Genomic DNA, 20,009 nt, shown 5'->3' with positions numbered 1-20,009 from the left:
AAATATAGCAAAAATAGTTAGATAAGAAAAGCTCAAATAAAAATTAAGATAAGGTATACTTGGCTTACCTTATTTTCTTTTAAGAATACTTCAACAAAGAAAATCAATTGAGGTAATCCAAAATAAAGTTTTATGACTTCCGAAAGTAAAATAGTTTAGTTGAAAATCGATTGAGGGTATTTGACATTTGATCGTATCACTCTTATTAGAAATTAAAATAATTCCAAAATAATGTAATCAGTTACACCACACGAAAAAATTTTAAGATCAAAATGGTTATCTGCCAAAGCGTCAATACAATAATACTGTTACATAATTTCGTTGCCATATATAGTTTTGTTTCGTATATGCAACACAAAACTCAAACCTTAGCCAATCGCACGGCACAGAGGTAGATATTTACAAAAATGTAGATTCATTTGGAAAAATGAAGGGAAAAAAGTAAATTTTTCCGATGAAACGAATTTCAATCTTGACGGACCAGATGGTTGTCAAATGTGTGAAACGGAAGATAAAAGTGGAAAAAATTGCTAGTTATATTGGAGGTGGTACTGGTATGCTTTGCACAGCGATTAGGGTCAAAGGTAGAACACCTTTGTATATGTTATGTATCGACAGAAATAATATTAGTATATAGAACTTCTTGATGAAGTACTTATAAATTTCATTAAGCATTTTTCCGATAAGGTGTGCATTTTTGAGGCTGCGCTAGCCGTTTATGTTTCCAAAGAGACCAAAGCTTTTGGCAGAGAAAGATTATTAATTAGAGAATGGCCTATCTGCAGCCACGACCTAAACCGCATCGAAAACGTATGGGCACTAATTTCTCAATTCTCGATTTTTAAAAAAGAAAGGCAGTTTGTTAACGCTTAAAGTCTAAGAAATGCAATAATGCTACGCGGTCAACAATTGATCAAAACGACGACTTCAACAAATTATATAAGGTGGCGCAAAATTAATCACCCATATTTATTTTTGTACTTTTTTACTAAATGATTTTGAATGATGAAAATCTATATTTTTACTTTTATGGGCTCCACTGAAGCTGTCCAGTTCACAAGTGTGATTGACGTACGACGCAATTTGCAAAAATTATATCTTGGAATAGGGTGATTAATTTGTGCCACCTTAAAAGAGAACCTAACACCAAGTACTATATTCTAAATTATGAACTATCAGCAGCAATTGTATATATTTATATATATAATATGTATATATATCTTCTTCTTACTAATTGGCGCTATAACCGCCTAAGCGATTTTGACCGAGTTTAACAAATCTCGCCAGACGTTTCTTTCTCGAACTAATCGGCGCAAGTTGGGCACACCAAATGAAGCCAAGCCCTTCTCCAACTGACCTTTCCAATACAAAGGTCGCCCTCTTCCTTTTCTGCCACCAGCTGGTACATTATCGAATATTTTCAGAGCCAGCGAGGCCGCTGGATCTTTATTCACCTCATCGGATATTATCATCGTCCAAGCTTCTGTAGCTTACAATAGAACGAGCATGATGAGAGATTTATAGTGTTAGTTTTGTTCGTCGAAAGAGGACTGTACTATACAACTGCCCACTTAGTTCAAAGTAGCACTTGTTGGTAAGAGAGATTCTACGTTGGATTTAAAGGCTGACGTTATTATCGTTCCTAAACAAATTAAGTCTCTTACTACATTAAAATCGTAACTGTGAGGTAGGTGACGTTCCGCGAGTGTACTGACAGTTTGTTTAATATGAGAGGTACTTCGTCTTGTCCTCGTTCACCACCAGATCCATTCGCTTTTCTTCTTTAGAAAAACATTGGCAGAACTAACAGGGGTGTTGTTAGATAGATACATATATGAATGAGGTTTGCACTTCGACCTCATGGTCTTTTATGCCTTCTACTCATCACAGTACCTCATCCAAGCCCAGTTCCCTTATTAAACTCAGCAATAGAGCTGGGTTGGATTGAGTGTATGTCCCTTTCCTCTGCCAACAGTTGGCCAAGATGTCTCAAACTTCTCCGCGCTATAGCGCTGCATTCCAGGAGAAGGTACATTGGAGTCTTCTGGGATTGGTCGCAGAAACGGTAAGAGTCCGTCCAAATTCCGATCATGTGAGGTGACTTCGCAGTCCCTCAGATTATCCTTGGGGAGGGTTATGCGTTTGTTGTTAAGAAATTGTGCCTTATAATTTTTTTCATATGGTGTAGCATAAAAAGATACTGTTACTAGGCGTCTCTTTGTTCCGCGATAAAACAAAAAATTGAAGAGGTGCATCAACTTTTTTTTTGTTGGCTAGTCTAATATATACAGACTATAAAAACAATGTATTTTGACATTGCAACAGACGAAGAAAAACCAACTAAACCAATTTACATATGTACTTATGTATATTGCACTAAAGAAGATCCATAAATAATAAAAACAACAAGTGGAAAAAGTAAAAAGAACAAGAGCAATCGACCATTGCGGTACATCAACACTATGAAGAGATACCAGTTAAGAAAGGAAGAGCAGAAAACAACGAATGGAGGCAATGGATGAACACATCAGTAGTGCAGCAGTGCGCTTTTCACAACCAATAAAGTAACGAGAGAAAATCGATAGAAAGCAAAAGAAAAAGTTTGCAATTTCCTGTTGCTGTTGCTGAATATAAACACAAACCCACATGAACGAACAAAGTGTAGAATACCAACTTGCGAGTGGGGTGGTGTGGTGTATGGAGTTTGCAACTCGGTGAGCCAACTATTCTAAGGTGGCAAGTAGCAACAGCAAGTTGAAGGTGGTGACTGTGCTAAAGTGTTGTTGCTTCCTGATGATGTGGTTGCAGTGCGTTGTCATTTGGTATGAATGTTTGGGTGTTTGTGAGCGAACGTTGTCTTGCCAAGTGATGAGCAATGAGCAATAATTGTTGTCTGTACAAATTGGCATTCTTCTCGGCTACTAACTCGAAAAAGACTATGATAAAAATAAAGAAATAAAAAAAGATTGCGCAGAGGAAAATAACAGCTGAGGGGGAAAAATGTAACAGAAGCACTCGCATAATTTGTATGCAATTTTTTTGGCATGATAATAGCGCGTAAACAGATAAATGCCAAGCAAGCACAAAAAAACGGAATTAAATCATGAAGGCGATTGGTTAAATTATATTAGGGTGGACCCACCATTTTCGATGTCAGTCATTTAAATTAAGTTAGCACAATAAAATGTGAAATAACAGTGCCCGTGTTAGTCTAGTACGTGGCAGTGAGTTCTGGGTTCAATTGCCAATAAATATGGAACAGGGTTTTCCAACTCTTTTCCATTAATTTTTCCGCAATTAGTATACTTCTCTGCAAATGTATATGTGGCCTATTTCTGTCGTATGTTTATCTTAGGTTTGGGTACTCGTATTCCATTTGGCGTTCTTGATTAGAATCCGCTTTCAATATGTATTCCACACGGCGCTTTGTCACTTCTAGGTTAAGCGGGTGTTTAATTTCACCAGAACTATTTGAATTTTTTACACCTAAATGTTTAATTGCTAGCATTAAGTTTTATTTTTTCCGTTTTTCTTGCTTGTAATTTTCTTTCAAATAGAGATAATGCGCAACCCCAATTTTGCTTCTTTTTAAATTTAAAGCAATGTCTCCCATTGCAGGGTCTTTTTCCCCTCTCCAAATTCAGTTTTTTACACTATTAGGAGTACATTAGTACTTATATAGTATTTTTTAAAAACCGGTCTTGAAAAACATTGATTTGGTACTGATGAGCAACGAGTGCTCACCTACAAGGATGATAGATTAACACGTTTGGCCCTCCGCAGCAAAATTGTGAAAGTAACTTCGGCTTCCACGAACCGGCAGCAGAATTCTATTCGAAACGCATTACGCGATGTACTTCCAGCAATACTTTTCATTATTTTGACATTTTTATCAGTACTTTTTTTAAGTTTTACAAATTATTTATACAGTCGTTGAAAAACTAAATAAATGCTGATAAATAAAATTCGATAGCCGGGTATCTGGAGCTCTAATTTTAATTTATATTTGAAAGTTAAAAAAAAAATCAGTTAAAATATCTCATAACATTTAGTTGGTATGTAAATTTGTGGAAAGCGGCAGCGCTGGATGTTTTCCCAGTCGCGTAAAAAACCTGGTAATTCTTGTCTGAAACAAAAAATGGATAGTTTTAATCACTATGATTTTTTCTACGAGGCGATCTAAAAAAATCGAAGAAATACAAAAATAGCATTTTTTGTGGTTTGAAAAAGAAAAATCTTAAAAAATTTGTTTCCACAATTTTTTTTTTTTTTTGCCTCCTTTATTAATTACACCTGTCGTATGACACTAAGTAATTCTTTCTGCAGCTTGGATTTTATAACATTAATCATTATCAATATTACATTTGGGTTAAGTTTTTGTGTGAGTTTACAAGTGTAGGTATGTGCATAGCTTTAAATTATTCTAGTTATCAGCTGAGTTGGGGTTGGTCGTTTGAGCCGCCTAGAGTTTGCCCTTTCTGCTGTTGGGAGTTGTCGCATGTCATTATTGGAATGGTTCATTAAACGGACAATATGATTTGTGCTGCGTTTGCGGATGATTTCTGCTACTGTTTCGATGTTAAGATCGCGATGAATGTTTCCACAATGTTCGTGTAGTTTAAATCGGAAATAAATTGATACTACAAAGAACATGCTGTGATTCATGCCAAAAGATGCATAACATTTTTGCTAAACTTTGACGCTGCAAATTAATTTCTAAAAGCCGGTGATTGTATCGTGAAAATCAGTTTATGACGAGCTCTTGCTTAAAATAATTTCTATTAAAGCTTTTAGCAGAGTATGTTTAACAGAATGAATATAGTCACAATATTTGAATGAATATAAATAAAATTAATAATATTTTAAAGAATTGGTATAATAATTTTGTACAGAACAAACGATTTTACAGAATTCTATTAATAATTTTGTACAAAACAACCAGGAATGTGCAGTGCAACAAGGCGTCTCTTACATTCCCATACAGTTTCACTGCGTTTTTCTATTTCGTATACCTGACATCTTCGTTGAGGGTGTAGGGAGAATTTTTCTTGGGAAATTTCCCCACTATTTTGCCTGCAAACGCAATGGGTTGTTATCTAAAGAAATCCTTCCACGAGTGGATATCTATGAATATTAATATTTTGTAGAATTTCTTCTGTAATGTCCAGCCAAAATTTTGAAGATGAATATTTCCTAGAATTTGGAATTTGTTTTGCTTTCCGAAATAAACAACATACTTTTTTCCGTTAATGCAGCATGTATACATTGTACGTCATTGCCAGTCTAGAGCAGATGAGTCGACGTGCATTGCACGTCTTTCTAGCGCAAGAAGTTAATTACGCCTTCCAACACAGAAAAATCATGCAAATGAAAGGCGAGAAAAGTTTTAAAGTTTTCGATCGCATCGCAACTACTTGACGCTCGTCTGCTTTTATCTTTGCATCTATGGAAGCACAGAGAATTACTATCTAACTTTTTGTGTATATTCTCTCATACAAAGGGTCTTTTAAAAAGACACGCGTAGATGTAAAACATGTAAAAATAGATTCTTCCAGATTTCACTATTTAAAAAATACGGTTCTTAACAATTATAGGTGAGAAATGGCAACATTTAGATGCCAAAACAATCGGTCAGCCAACCGTCTAATTGCTGAGAACGTCGAGATATCGACGTTGAAGGTTGTTCAGCGACACTTCGCGTTAAAGCAGTAATATTCTCCACAGAAGGTATAGTTTTTGTCTGCCCATATTTTTTTATTTCTTAAATTTTTTTCACCGACCATTACCGGCTCATTCGGATGATTATTTTCAAAGATGTGCCGCCTAGCTGTCAGTAGTGAAAAAATCGATTTGAAGCGATCTTCTTAAGAAATACATCGATACAGGGCATATGCTCATGGTATTATATTAGAACCACCATATTTACTTCCACCCTTAAGGGGTAACACCACTGTAGAAATTTCAAAAAATTTATTTTTTTTTTATAAGCTTAAAAAATTCTTTGAACCCTTTAAAATACAGAACAAAAAGTTTTATACGTTACCGAAGTCCATTTCATAAATATTTTAAGCTTTTAACCAAGCGTTAGTGACTGCTACCTAACGACTTCTCCAAATTTCCAAACTTTAAACGCGTTTTTCTCAAAACACGTTTTCTGAAATTGGCACGCAGCATAACTCAAACAATTTTAAATATTTTTAATCAGGTTTTTCACTACGTCTGTATAATAACCTGCTTAAGAGAAGAGCGTAGGGGATTTTCGATAGATTAATTTAAACGATTGTTATAATTATTTAAATGCCGTTTTTTTAATCCAAAATGGAGTTTTTTCCTTCAAATGCTTGCTAATTCCACAAAAATAAATATTTTTTAAATCCCCTATGTGTTTCTCTAGCTATTCTTATCTAGATTAAGAAAAAAAATGTTTCTTTGTTCCAGATTAAAATTTGCACCCCCAGTGCTGCGTGCCGCGGAGCTCCTTCAAGAGAAACCACATTACAAAAATGTCTCCAATGCCGCCATTTTGTAAAATTTTTCGATCAAACTTTGTAGTTTTGTATTTTAGTATATAAGTAATAACTTCCCAAATCAGAGTGATTGTTTCCCCTTTCCTTCTATACAAAAAAAATCTTTAAAAATCGTGTTTATTTTACGCGTGTACAGTGGTGTTACCCCTTAATCCTTTGGAAATTATGAAAATTATTAATAATTTTGAAGCGTGACATTTTTCAAAACAGGTAGGTAAATGTAGCGGTACGTTGCAGTATTTGCATTGTCAGGTAGTGTGCTTCCTAATTTTGTCTTTAACACAAACGCGGTACCTTTTCTGAGGGCGTTGCATTGATACAGTTGAAGGAATATATTCAGGGAAAATACGCCTAATTTTTCTCACTATACTGAAATTATTTGTTCTGTTGCAATTGATGCAAATTACTCTAAATATTGCCTCCATTTCAACGACGTATTCAAACGTTATGTGCGAATCTGATTAAATAAATGCATGACGTTCGATACGTCAAATGTACCCGAAGGGTTAAAAACTTTTTTCAGTTTTGGGGTTTTTGATCAAATGCGCCTTTGACTCAAGGAAACGTAACACGATTTTTAAAAAATGTTTTACCTACAGAAATGTGTCACCCTAATGGGCAAGTGAATTGTAATCACTCATTTGTTGTAACTACAACTTCAGAAATGAGTCACTTAATACCAATTGTCAGTTTTGCTTTTGTAACGTTTTTGGATTTGTTTTGCTTATTTTTGCTTTTGGTTTTGTTATTTTTTGACAATTTTTAATTTACTCTTTCGGATTATTTCTGTGTTTTGTCACCAATGACATAGAGTGCAATGGCCAAGTATAAATCAGAAGAAGAGAAGAAAGAACAAATAACAACATAGTGACAAAGCACTAGAATAATAAGTTGATTTCGGATTGTTTATTTTAGGGAATAATTTGAAAATGTTGCAAATTGGAAAAAGGAGGCGAAAGCAGCCTAGTAAAAGAAATTCCAAAAAAAAAATTGAACGAAAGGAAGAAAAGTTTCTTGCATAATTTGTTGGTTCTGCGAAATCGTCAATTAATTAATTTCAGTTGGAAATACCGAACACAAGAGAAGAGTAGATAAAACGAAATCAGTAGCACTGCCAGCAGAATAAAACGCGATAAGAAGAATGTCAAATAGTTGAACAGCAAATGCACGTAAAAAATGTTGAGTGCGAAAAGTGGAAAGAAAGTCGATAAAATCGAAAATACAGCAACGGTTTAGAGAGGTAAAAATTGAGATACTTTCGCACACAAATATTTTAACAAAACTCAAACAAAACGAAAATGAAATAGACATTGAATATAACTTAAAGCAATTGAGTCCACCAACATTTGCTACAGAGCCACAAATAACAAGGAACTCTGCCGAAAATTGTACAGCCAACAGGCAAGCCCTCCAAACCAACTCCTTCGTGCCGACGTGACGTTTGTGACGTCTGCTAAACATAATATAGATCGAAACTGCTGCCGCCGCTGTCCGTAAATACGGCCGTTCCACCGATACCCGATGGTTGATAAAGGCCTACCAGCTGATATGAAGAGAGTGTATATGTAGACACACATATGCAAGGGGACGGACGAGCACTCCATGTAGAAAAACGACAAACAATATTGCTCACGCGCCGCTATTGTCTCTGCCACTGCTGCTGACAGCAGCGAGGCTTTAGTATGCGCTCTCTGTTGTCAAGCGGTGATGGGCAGCCGGCAGCGAGGAAATACGAGCAAGTAATGTTTGAATAGAAATTGCTTTTTGGCTTTTTTCCTACTGCATACTATGTAACATCTATGCTGTGCGGCGTTAGCGCAGTCTTTGCCTTGGGTAGTTGCCGCTATGGCCAACAGCCGCCGACTTGCCGTCATTTATCTCAAAAATAATATGTACTCACATTCGTCTCCCCACTTCTCGTACTTTTGTACTTGTAGTTGGACTTGTGTTTCTTTGTGTTTATAGTCGAATTTTGTCGTTGGGCAAACTTTTAGAGTTGTCACACGTTTCTAGCAAATGTGCAGACATAAACATTGCAAAAATAATAAATTCTCTGCATACGAGAAATCGTATAGGATCTACAACAACTATTCGTACATTTTTAGTTGTTGCTTCGCTTTAAATATACGCGCATATGCACTTCCTCCTCATTTTTCTGCTGCGGCAAACAAATATGAGAATCGTGGCATGTAGGCGATATAAGAGTGAAAATGGAAAACATAGAAATAGCAAAATGCGAAATACAAAAAATAATAAATAAAATAAAAGAACAACAACGACAATTATTTCAAGTTGCTTCAAATTTCTAAACAAAAATAAATCTGCGATTGGTTTATTTGCATTAATTGCAATCATAGGGAGTAGGTAACACTGCGGAACCCTTTTTGAGGAAAAATTTGTGCATACCTGTGTAAGTGCACCTATGTAGATATTTATACACATACAGCTTCAGCCAACTAATTAGAACGCAGCAGTATAGAAACTTTTTTCATAATAACTCTACATTTCTGGCATGTTTTATAAAGCAATCCCAATACTTTCTGAATTAAAAACTAAGTGGTAATGCCATTCGAAAAATTCCTTTTAATTGACACGTTCTCTACCATAATTTGTGTGATATTAGGATGGGGCTAATACTTAATTCATCTGCACTGTTATTTACTATTTTCGTCTTAAGAATTACTATATGTGGCGACGCCATACACATATAATTTAATTAATTTTTGATACCCACATCCTAACTTCTAATTAAATTATGTTAAGAACTAAATTTTTTAGTTTTTGTTTTAAATTAGATGGCAACATGCTTTAAACATATTATTGCGTTATAGCCAAGGTTTGCTCTGTAACTATGGTGATAATGAACATCGTGTGGGGAACTTCGGCTACCACGTCACATGGGAGATCCGGCAGCTGAGTTCTGCACGATAATTTCACTTGTATTCATCCCAACGAAGGTCATTCGTTGATTTTTTTCGTATATTACCAACACAATCTCAGTTTTTTGTAAACAGATCCCAAGTGACATCAGCCCATCAGATGAATTTGTCGAATTCGCTTAAAGCCGAATATCAGTTTATTTAAGATCACACCCATAAACATTTTTTCACCATGGTTATAGCTAATGTTGAAACGATTCAATAATATCGAAAGGGAAAAATTGCATAGCAGATCTACGAAAAGCAATCATAGAGTTCCAAAAGATCGGATTATTCTACAGTGCTATTTCAACCCAATTAAACGTTCAAAAAACGTGTTTTTTTTCAATCTTTTGAAAGTATAAAATAGCAGAAGTCGTTCCCAGATTGATAGAATGATCGTTAGATTGTCAAAACTAGATTCCATGAAGAGTGTAGCTGACATCAATCGAGTAATTTTTGTTAATCTGGAAAAGCCAATAACGAAAAGAACAGTTGTACATCGATGCAGCTGACGCAAAAACGACTCGAAGTAATTCCGAGTCTCTCGGCATGTATACCTCGCGGACAGTGCCCCGTGAGGATGCCCACGAAATTTGAAAGATGACATTTTGTCATCCCCAGGATATCCCTCGAACGCCTCCTATCCAAACGTGGCCAGAAGGACTTCGCGACCCTACACGTTCGTGTACTTGCCCAGCGCTCGCTGAGTTGGTGCAGAGCCCATCCTTCCAGGAGTAGAGCGCAGGTTGTCAAGGGGATCCCAGTCCTCTCCTTTCGCGGGCACATTACCTCACAGGTCCCTTGTCTGGCCAGCTCGTCGGCTTCGCAGTTTCCTGCAATGTCACTGTGACCAGGTACCCAAATTATCTTTATGAAGAAGAATTCTGATGCAATCTAGAGGGAGACCGGGCATTCCCTGACCAGCTTCGAATGCACCATAATAGAGCCTAGGGCCTTAATAACCGCTTGGCTATCGGAGTTATTACGCAAGTAAGTAGCCAGTCAGATGCTTCTTTAATTGCGGCCACCTCTGTTTGGAACACACTGCAGTGATCCGGTAGAATGAATTTGAGTTTGATGGAGAGCTCTTTGCAGAATACTCCTCCTCCAACCCTACCGTCCAGCTTCGAGCCATCCGTGCTCGAGAGAACAAATCCTGAACTCAAAATCAGTGACGTTATATTTTATTCAGCGATGAAACGAAAATAAATATAGTTAGTTCAGATTGTAGGAAGTACGTGCGGAGGCCAAACCGTCCAGCATTCGATCCCAAGTTCATTTTACCAATCATAAAGCACGGGGAAGGCTGAATAATGGTGTGGGGCTGATTTTCCTGGTATGGTGTTGGGCCAATTTATCCTATCGAGGGTAATATGGATGCGGTCAAGTACATTCAGATACTTCAAAATGAGAGGTAATGCTACCTTACATGGAGGAAAATTTAACGCCGATTTGGAAATTTCAATAAAACAATGATTCGAAACACATTTTTTGTGTTGCAAAAAAGTTTTTTGAAGACAATACGATCACTGTTTTGGGTTGGGCATCGTTGAGTGCCGGAATCCAATAGAACAACTTTGGAACCAACGTAAAACATGCATTCTGTAAGCAGAATATCGCAATTTGGTTCAGTTATTTGAAAAGGCCAAGGCAGCATGGGAATCCATTCCTGTTGAACGTTGTAGAGGTTTAATGATATCAATGCAAAGGCGCTGTCCAGCAGTAATACTATAAATCAAAATGGTTTTCTAACAAAATGATAATGTAAAATTTTCTTTTTTTTTATTTGACTATTATTTTGCTTCGTTCTTAAGTATTTTTCTCAAAGTAGTTTCGCATTGTAGTAACTTTTGCACATGAAGTAAAAAAATGTATGGTTTTCTTAGACAAAAAGACAAACAGATTGAAAACATTTTAAATTTTATAAAATAACACCTAAATCATTTAAGTAATTTTATTTAAAAAAAAAACTTCAAATGGAGGGAACTTGGTATTGTTCTTAAGTATTTTTTAACGCCTGTATATATAAATATTTTTTTACAAGTTATGAATTTTTCCAATCAATTTCTTAATATCCACACAAAAAACCAGGTGGCAACACCAGCAAAAAATATTTTTTTTATTGAAATGTGTTCAAAATCCTTTTATTTGATAACTAAATTCTAATATTCAACTCAGATTTGTGATAAATTGCTACTTTGCAATAAAATTCAGGTGACAGCGCTGTTTTTTAAATAAACTTTTCTTAAAAATGTTTGACTTGACACTCATGTCTTAATACTTATGTCTTTTTTTTATATAATACATTTCTTTTTTAATAAAAACAGGTGGTGAATCCAGCCAATATCACCCCAACCTTGCACGACCCATAGGCTTTCTATAGGGGTAAGAAATGTGAAATGGTTTAGTAGTTTTTTGTGTTGCTCTCGAAGAAATTTGACAATTTCCTAAGTTTTGTGAATATATTTAAATTTGTACTGCTTTTTCTACTAATTTATCCTTTCGGCTAACAAGGCCATGATTTTTATTAAACAAACGCTATTTTTTTATTTTATAGAGTTAACATTTTGTTGCTCGCCCATTATTCTGAAACACTGCTGTACACTTGTGGAATGTCGACACAATTAATTTTTTACAGCCGTTTTTCCTCTTCCTCTGATTCTTTTCACTTTAAACGCTCCAAAAGAGGCTCAATGGCGTTCAAGCCGTGACTACTTTGTTCCATAATTTTTTTGTTTATTTCGGGTCATTATAATGCTGTTATCTTTATAATAATGGAGCATTATTTGACCAGTATATATGGCTGCCGTTGTCGAATAGGTTATTGCGTGAGGAAGTACGTAGGTTCAAGTTTCCTTGCCATGAAAGAGCTCCTCATAAAAAATGTCTGCCGTTTAGAATCGGCTTAATGGTTAATGGTAGTAAAGGGTTAAGGTATGGCCCTTTAGCACTGCGACCATATTGATCTATTGTGCACCCTATGCTATCTATTGACTGTTAAGTATGCTTATGAATTGTACCAGCTCCTTCTGAGGGAGTGATTGAAGGTCTTCATCTGTAAGCATGAACTTGTTTAAAAACCTTTTCCTTCTATGCGTCAACCCCGGACATTCGATGATGAGATGTTCTATAGACTCCCCATCTTCGCAGCAAAATCTGCAGGTGCTGATGTTAGTCATGCCTAATTTATGTAGGTGTTTGTTGCAGGTAAAGTGACCCGTGAGGGCGCCTGTGAGAGTGCGAATGCTCTTTTTGTTTAACGTGAGGGCCATGTTAGCTCTTTTAGCGTTGAAACTTAGGAACTTTTTGGAGTGTCTAAGACCCCCTCCGTTGTTCTCTTTCTGTAGATCTTGCCGATAGTACCGATATCCATCTGGGCCATCCAAATTGGGTTTATTTTATTGCTGATGATTTCAGGTCACCTATGTTCCAAAGAGTTTTTCAAATTTATGACTTGATGTTTTCATTTTAAAGGTGGGTTAGAAATGCACTTTTTATATTTGGGTTTCCAGAAGACGCTGCGCATTCTCGTAGGCTCTTAGGAATTCTGCTTATTGCTTTAGATGAAGAAGCTCCAGTGGCATACAATTATCTAAGTGCAGCACGTTTTTTGGTCAGGGCGTTCTGTGTTTCTAGTTGAATGTAGTTTTCACGCCTGACTCAAAAGTTCTTAAACGAGCACTGTGAGTTATTAATTTCACAATATTTTTCAAACAGTTTTTAATGTCTAAAATTCTGCGTTTATCTATTAAATTAAATTATATTCTACGTGGTTTCAGACCACCGTGCCGAAAAAGTGTAAAACTAACAATACAGACTGATCTAAATTGGAAATTTGAAATTGGTAACCAGAAAAAAACGAGCTGATGGTATTAAGCTTTTCATTTATTATAAGGGAATGATTAATATATGAATAACAATATCAATAAAAACCACAACTCACAAAACAAACTTTACCGGTACTGAGCTCAACTACTGCTTGAAATTATAATTATTCGAGACATTTGCAAATTCACTGTTTTGCTTAAATAACGGAAAATTGCTATTGAATAACAAATCCTAATCAGTGTAACTATCGTTTGATATGTCTCAATTATTTATCAAAAAAATCTATACATGTAAATGCTTTAATACTAAAAAGAAATCATTGAGTTTAAAATTATTCACAACACTGTAGAAGTGACATGCGTTTTGAATATGATCCAAATCGGACTATAAACACGGTTGTTACAAATATCTCGACCCCAGCTCCACCTAGCGAACTCAAGTAAATCTATAAAACATTCCGTATGCCAGAAATAATGCACCAAAATTTCATCAATCGCTTCAGTGGCTTCAGAGTTCTTGCGAAAAACACAAACGCACATCATCTTTTATATAAATACATACAAAAAAGACTTACAGATACTTTTTTTGTATGTGTAGCGCTTGAACTGAATAAGAGAAGTAACTACCAGCACGTCGTTGTTAATTAGTTGGCCGTAGCTGTGTGAACATGCACACTAAAAGGCTGCGTGATTGGCAATCTTCACTACACCTTACCCTCATCTGCGATCCGAAAACTGATTTGCTACCACTTTTCCCCCTTCAAGATAAAATGATTCCTGAATCATGACTGCTTTGTTGTTTAGTTACATACCCATACGAGTACAGCAAATAGACCGAAATATCTGTACGTGGCAACAGGTGAGTAAAGTAACTAAACAATTTTGGAAGTGCTGTCTTTAAAAAGTAAGAATAATAGAAAGATTTTTAAAAAAGTTTTGAAAATGTGTTTAAAAATATGAATTTAAGCGGAGATTATTTTAGCATTTAAATGCCATTTCTGAAAATACGAACAGTCACAGAAACTAGGGATATCTGACTAAAATTTGTTTTGGTGATTAATTCTTTTTTTATTTAACCCGTTGGACATCTTAAAACCTTCGTTTAGGCGCCCGTGTCTGGCCACTTTTTCGTCCTGTTCGAGGATCCTTTTTAAAAGGTTATATCCATAAATCGGTAGAAACTTAAATTTTAGAAAGCTAAAGTTAAAGCTGTTAAATTCAATTCAGAAATATGCTAAAAATGAAAAAGCCAGTCTGGCCAGATGCGAGTGCCCAATAGGTGATTATAATGAGATCTTTAACTCTAACGTGCTAGATTTATCATTTTCTGAGAAAGAATTTTCTGTACTAATGAACTCTATCTGTAAGTTTGTAATTGAATTTCCATATATTTTTATTATTCTTTAGATTTAGTAGTCAACTTGAAATTATGTTTTCTTTACTTCTTCAAATAAATAAATAAATTATGCTAATTATGCTTTTTCAGAATTATACTCATTTTACTATATTTATTAACCCAAAAGACAATTATAATGCAATATTATTTTATATCATTTATATGTTTATATTTGGTATTTTGGTTACTCTTGCTCTTTTTACCAAAGACAAAAATCGGTTTTGCTCTTTCGTTGACAAAAATGTTTTACACGTTATATAATTATTTTCTAGTTCTTTTCCAACTCACCCGAATTTTTTATTCTCGATCCAAATTGGGCTTGATTTTTAATCTACTAAAGCTAGCACTTCATATTTCGTGGGTCCAGTTACTAACACTAAAATTAGATAAATAACTACTTGAGCTATGAAACGAACTAGTTTGCGATCAAACCAGTTACTTTTGAACAAAGTAAAGTAAACTAGGGCGAATCCCGTTCCTACTACAGAACTAGTACAACTCAAATGACTAGCGCATTGTTCAGAAACGTTGTAGTGTGATAACACATATTTATTACCTGCTCGGAAATTTCTCTCCAGACGTCTAAATTTTGAAACTTCCTTAATTTTTCTAACTTCAGAGATCTTCACAGAAGTGACTTTAGTTTCTATATCATATATTTACTTCAAAGTAATTCCCATAAAAGCTCTACAATTAAACTGGTGCCCCTGTACTGAAAAAGTAAAATCGTGTATTTGCGAGTAGGGATACTTAAAATTTTTTAAAGATAATTCCGGTTCTCCTACGAATTGAACATAGTAGAAAATCCTTTGATTGTTGTCAGAAAAATGAAATCTTGAAAATGTTCTGTCATGACTTTCTAAAAAGGACACAAACAGCTGACTGGCTAACGAGTTCAAGCTTAATTTGCTTCTTCATATTCTTTTTCTATTCCATGGATGTACTTCAAATATACATAAATAGCCCGAAGTCAGCTTATGTGCAGTAAAATGCGCATTACGCATATAAGAATAGTAAGTATGTGCACGACTCTGATAAATGACAGTTAAACTTTCTCTATGACTTTGTATCGGAATGGTCCAAGAATGCGGAGGAGTAAGAAATATGATGATAACACACAAACCTCACATCTGACTAAAATAAGTAAAAGTATATATGTAAATACTTATGGAAAATGTGCATGTGGAGTATACAGTGTGTTCAACAAGTAATGAAATTATTTGAGGGAAAATAATTTTTGCTTTAGTCACTGGCATATTTGCCACTAAAACGTTTCGAAGCATCCTTGCTAATAAAACACCCCAAAATTGGGTGTTCAAAAAAAGACTTAACGGGTAGCCCGAAAGGTGAGAGGATATAATGTGTCTCCGAGGAAAATAGCGCTGTTTTAAATGCAATATGTACATATGTATGTGGGCTCTGAAAAAAATGCATATTTCTTAAAGCAATCAAACAATTCTTACAAATATGTACTATAAACACGTTTTTCATCGAACACACTATACATACATATATAGGCATATACGTACATATAAAAAGTATTGTTTTTTTATTGCAAAGCAACTGAAGTGTGAGGGGAATTCTTTCTCTCGCATTGCAGCAATCGCATGAAATACTTTCGATTTCGAATCAAATGTCTTCAGCATTAATGACTGTATACTTGTATGCACCATACACACATACGCTTGTAAGTGCAAGCAGTTTAAAATGGTGAAATGAGTGTAAACGGAAACTGATATATGAGCGTAGAAATAATATTATTTGTATAATAAATTAAATTGTGCATTTATTTATGTAGATTCATATACATATCTGTAAAATAATTTTCCATTGCTATTTTCCAGCTGTTGTGCAGTCTTAAGCAGAATTATTGTCTGAAAGAATAGCTTTGGCATGGAATTCCAGGCGCACAAACGAGAAATTAATAAAATATGGGATGAGTCAAGCGGAACAATTATAGTAATGAATCATGATGTTGAATTTAAAATAAAACAACACAAACAACCGACACCTAAAACAAGATAACGATTTATCGATAACAAAGTGTTAACGAATTCCAGAGCATCTGGTAGCACTGAGAGTAAAGCGGCTGTTGACATTTACAGCAAATGTAGAATTATTCCAGTTTGTTGTGCACAATGCACTAAAAGAGGAAACACTTGCAGATTTTTACATTTATTCAACTTCATTTTCATCATTATGATATTTTTTTAAGTGGATACATTAGTATTTCAGGGCGCATACGATTGCTGGTGGAATTGTCTTTTCAGTAGCGGAGGTAGTGCAACTTCCCAGCGAAAAGAGCCGCATGCCGGAAAGGATGATTGCTGATGGCAGTTGTGAAACAAGCAAAAGGAAAGTGAAAAAATGAATCAACATTTTAACTGCAGCCACCACGACCACAACGACAGCGACGATGACAACGAAGCAGCCGACCAAACATAGAGGTCGAACCAGAAATGAATATGCGAAGCGCAGATGTGATAAAAGTAAATGGGAGAAAAATATGTTTTTTTATTCTTTTTTGGATGTCGGAAAAATGCTGTTGCAGTGGGCGCTCCTTTACACTGTAATTTTACGATGACAAAGACACTGGAGAAAAGTATAGTGGAATGGAATGCAAAATTATTTTGGTTAAGGTGTATCCTCGTAGGGTTCGAATGCAGGCACATTTGTTGGCAATTATGTTGAAAAATGGTTCGATTTGTGCAATGATTGAGATCATGCCATCGAGTCTTGAGCACATATGCATGAGTATACATATCAAAGACGGTCATGGTCGATCGAATTACATCTTAGCTACATATCTCATTCGTTTTAACTACTGATACTCTCTAGTGTTAATCTATATGTATGCCTACTTATTGGCAAACAAAAGTTCGTAACGAAATAAGAAGCTGCGTATCACCTCTGCAGCGCATCATTAGCAGCAGTTTATCACAAAATTATGTAAATAAAATATAAATTCAGATTCAGCTTTCATTTGTTTGATTCATTTAAAATCGGATAAGTATACCCTTGAACTATTGAAGTTTTCTCGGCGGCTCTGTGCATGGTATTGTAGTTGAAGTATTGCCGAAGTTACCGTTTCTACTTATTCCTTATTTCACATTTCGCTTTTACGTCAAACGAAATGTAAGGCAACAACACAAAAAAGGGCATCGACGCAACTTTTTGACAATTCCAAATGGTTTTCCAATTGTAATTAGCACATATTTGTCGGTAAACACTAATTTCACAAACTTTTTTCGTTTACAAAACAAAAGCCGCATGAAAGACGATAACTACTCGTACTTTTGATTGTGGTAAACAGATATATTTGTAGTATTGTATTGTATATGTACTCGCAGCGACTTTAACGGCTGTGCACTCGGTGTTGTGCAAAAATTTCATTTTTTTACGATATTTCTACTTATTTCTTCACTTTTCTACATTTTTCATATTCCAATAGCTGAAATGAGCACGGAAATAATCAAAAACAGTAGCCGAAACAAAAAACAGCAGCGTTTACCGCAGCACTAGTACTGCTGCTGTCAGCTTCGAACTTTTCTCGGTTCATAACCAAAGACAGCAGGCAACACACATTCACATCGATTAGTTGCACTAATTTTCTTAACATTTTACGCATTTACAAACACGACATACACTTAGAAAACATTTCCATACTCTAATTGGTACAATGCTAAATACTTTTTAGCTATTAACGCCTTTATACACCACATATTTGAACCGCAATTTAGCGAAATTTTTCGCGAAAATTTCATTTTTGCCAATCGAATCGACAACGAAGTGGAAATGACACACGAAAAAAAAATTGTGACAGTTGCTGCAGCGCTGCGTAATCGTCGTTTTCGCTGTAGTCGCCACAAACGGATAACCAACGAATAGTGGCATGAAGAGGAAGCGTAAAATAGACAGCGAGCACAGCGAGGCAGTAGAGACGAGCTGAACGAGCGATCTACGAACAGCGCGCGAAACGGACGAAGAGCGCATACAGCAGCGTCTCAGCAGCAGCGGCTATGCGCACACACACACACAACGGAACACACTTTGCTCTAGCAAAACGTAGCAAAACTATGATAACCACATTTAATTATAAACTTTTTACACAATTTCGAAAGCGTGGATTAGTATTTACTTATCGTATCGTATTTCCGTACTTTATTTTGCACAATTAATGTTGTTTCAGCGATGCGTAAATCCACAACCATTTGCAAAAACTCTTTTAACAACGAACATAACTGACGACTGCGAACGAACGAACTAATGTACGAACGTCAAAAAGCATACACAAGGCAAATGAATATGAGAAGGAAAGGAAAGATTAGAGTATTTCAGATTATTGAGGAATCTTGTTTCGCGGTTGATCCAGTAGATGGCACTGATCGTACATCATCAATAAATAATGTTGTTAAAGTAGTGCTAGTGACGTTCGAAATGGATACATGTTAAAGGTTTGAATCTCTGCTGCATAATTAAGCCGTCGAAATTGTTTGCTACTTCTAAAGTTTTTCCTAGAAAGTATTGATAATGCTTTAGAATAAACCTAGTTTGAATAAAAAGACGTCCAAAATATTTATTATTGATGTTATTGTAATCTTACTCCAATAAAATTTTATCCGAATAAAGATTGTCGAATTAGAATACTAAAATTAACCTATCCGTTTGCCCTGTTGAAGTAAGTCCGACTAAATGCAACGTTGATAATGAGCTGTGTATAAAGTTTGTTTACATTTTTATTTTTTTAGATTAATGTCGGTTAATTTTTATTTATAAAATCAGTAATTCAATTAATAGTACACCTGGCCGCTATTCAATGGGCAGTTGGCAGAAATCCGGCAGATCAATTAACCATAATTAATTACAGCTGTATTCCTTAGCATCCAATCTCCAAAAAATACTCGAAATCGGTTATATAAACAGTGCTCAATTGAGCTTCGTTTTAATTGTGCATCCAATAGTTTGACGTTTAGCCAAGTGCCCGTTCACATAAGTATAAATATACTTTTTATCTTGTGGCATTGACAGACGGTGCCGTTAATCCGGACTGCTGGGGCAGTTAATCTGATTGAAATTGTATTGTGACAGATGGTTGTTACGTTGATTAGTGATATTGGATAGCTTACGCTTCATTAGAAAGTTTTGTCAGTAAAATATGGACCGCAGACAACAAATATCGGTATTACCTCATACTAAAAAATAATTATTTATTAAAAAAATAATCTTGAACTGCAATTTCTTGAACTGCTCCGAAATATCAAAACAATCAATGTAATTTCGAACGTGTTGGTGCAAACTTGCATTGCATCCAGTTTTGATCCTTTTATTCACAATAGAT

At 35.4% G+C, this 20,009-nt stretch overlaps 1 protein-coding gene across 1 annotated transcript in view; it reads right to left on the bottom strand.

The window, feature by feature from the left end:
• LOC129248838 (protein bunched, class 2/F/G isoform-like) overlaps positions 1-18,920 on the bottom strand; it is a 99,892-nt gene extending 80,972 nt beyond the window's left edge. Inside the window, exon 1 of the mRNA XM_054888450.1 lies at positions 18,832-18,920. The gene's annotated coding sequence lies outside the window, so the exon portion shown is untranslated. The remainder of the gene's footprint in view (positions 1-18,831) is intronic.
• Positions 18,921-20,009: the final 1,089 nt, after the last annotated feature.

This window comes from Anastrepha obliqua, chromosome 5 (assembly GCF_027943255.1).
Source record: "Anastrepha obliqua isolate idAnaObli1 chromosome 5, idAnaObli1_1.0, whole genome shotgun sequence".
NCBI classification, from domain to species: Eukaryota; Metazoa; Arthropoda; class Insecta; order Diptera; family Tephritidae; genus Anastrepha; species Anastrepha obliqua.
The sequence above is the reverse complement of the archived record's forward strand: the minus strand, read 5'-3'. Positions and strand labels throughout refer to the sequence as shown.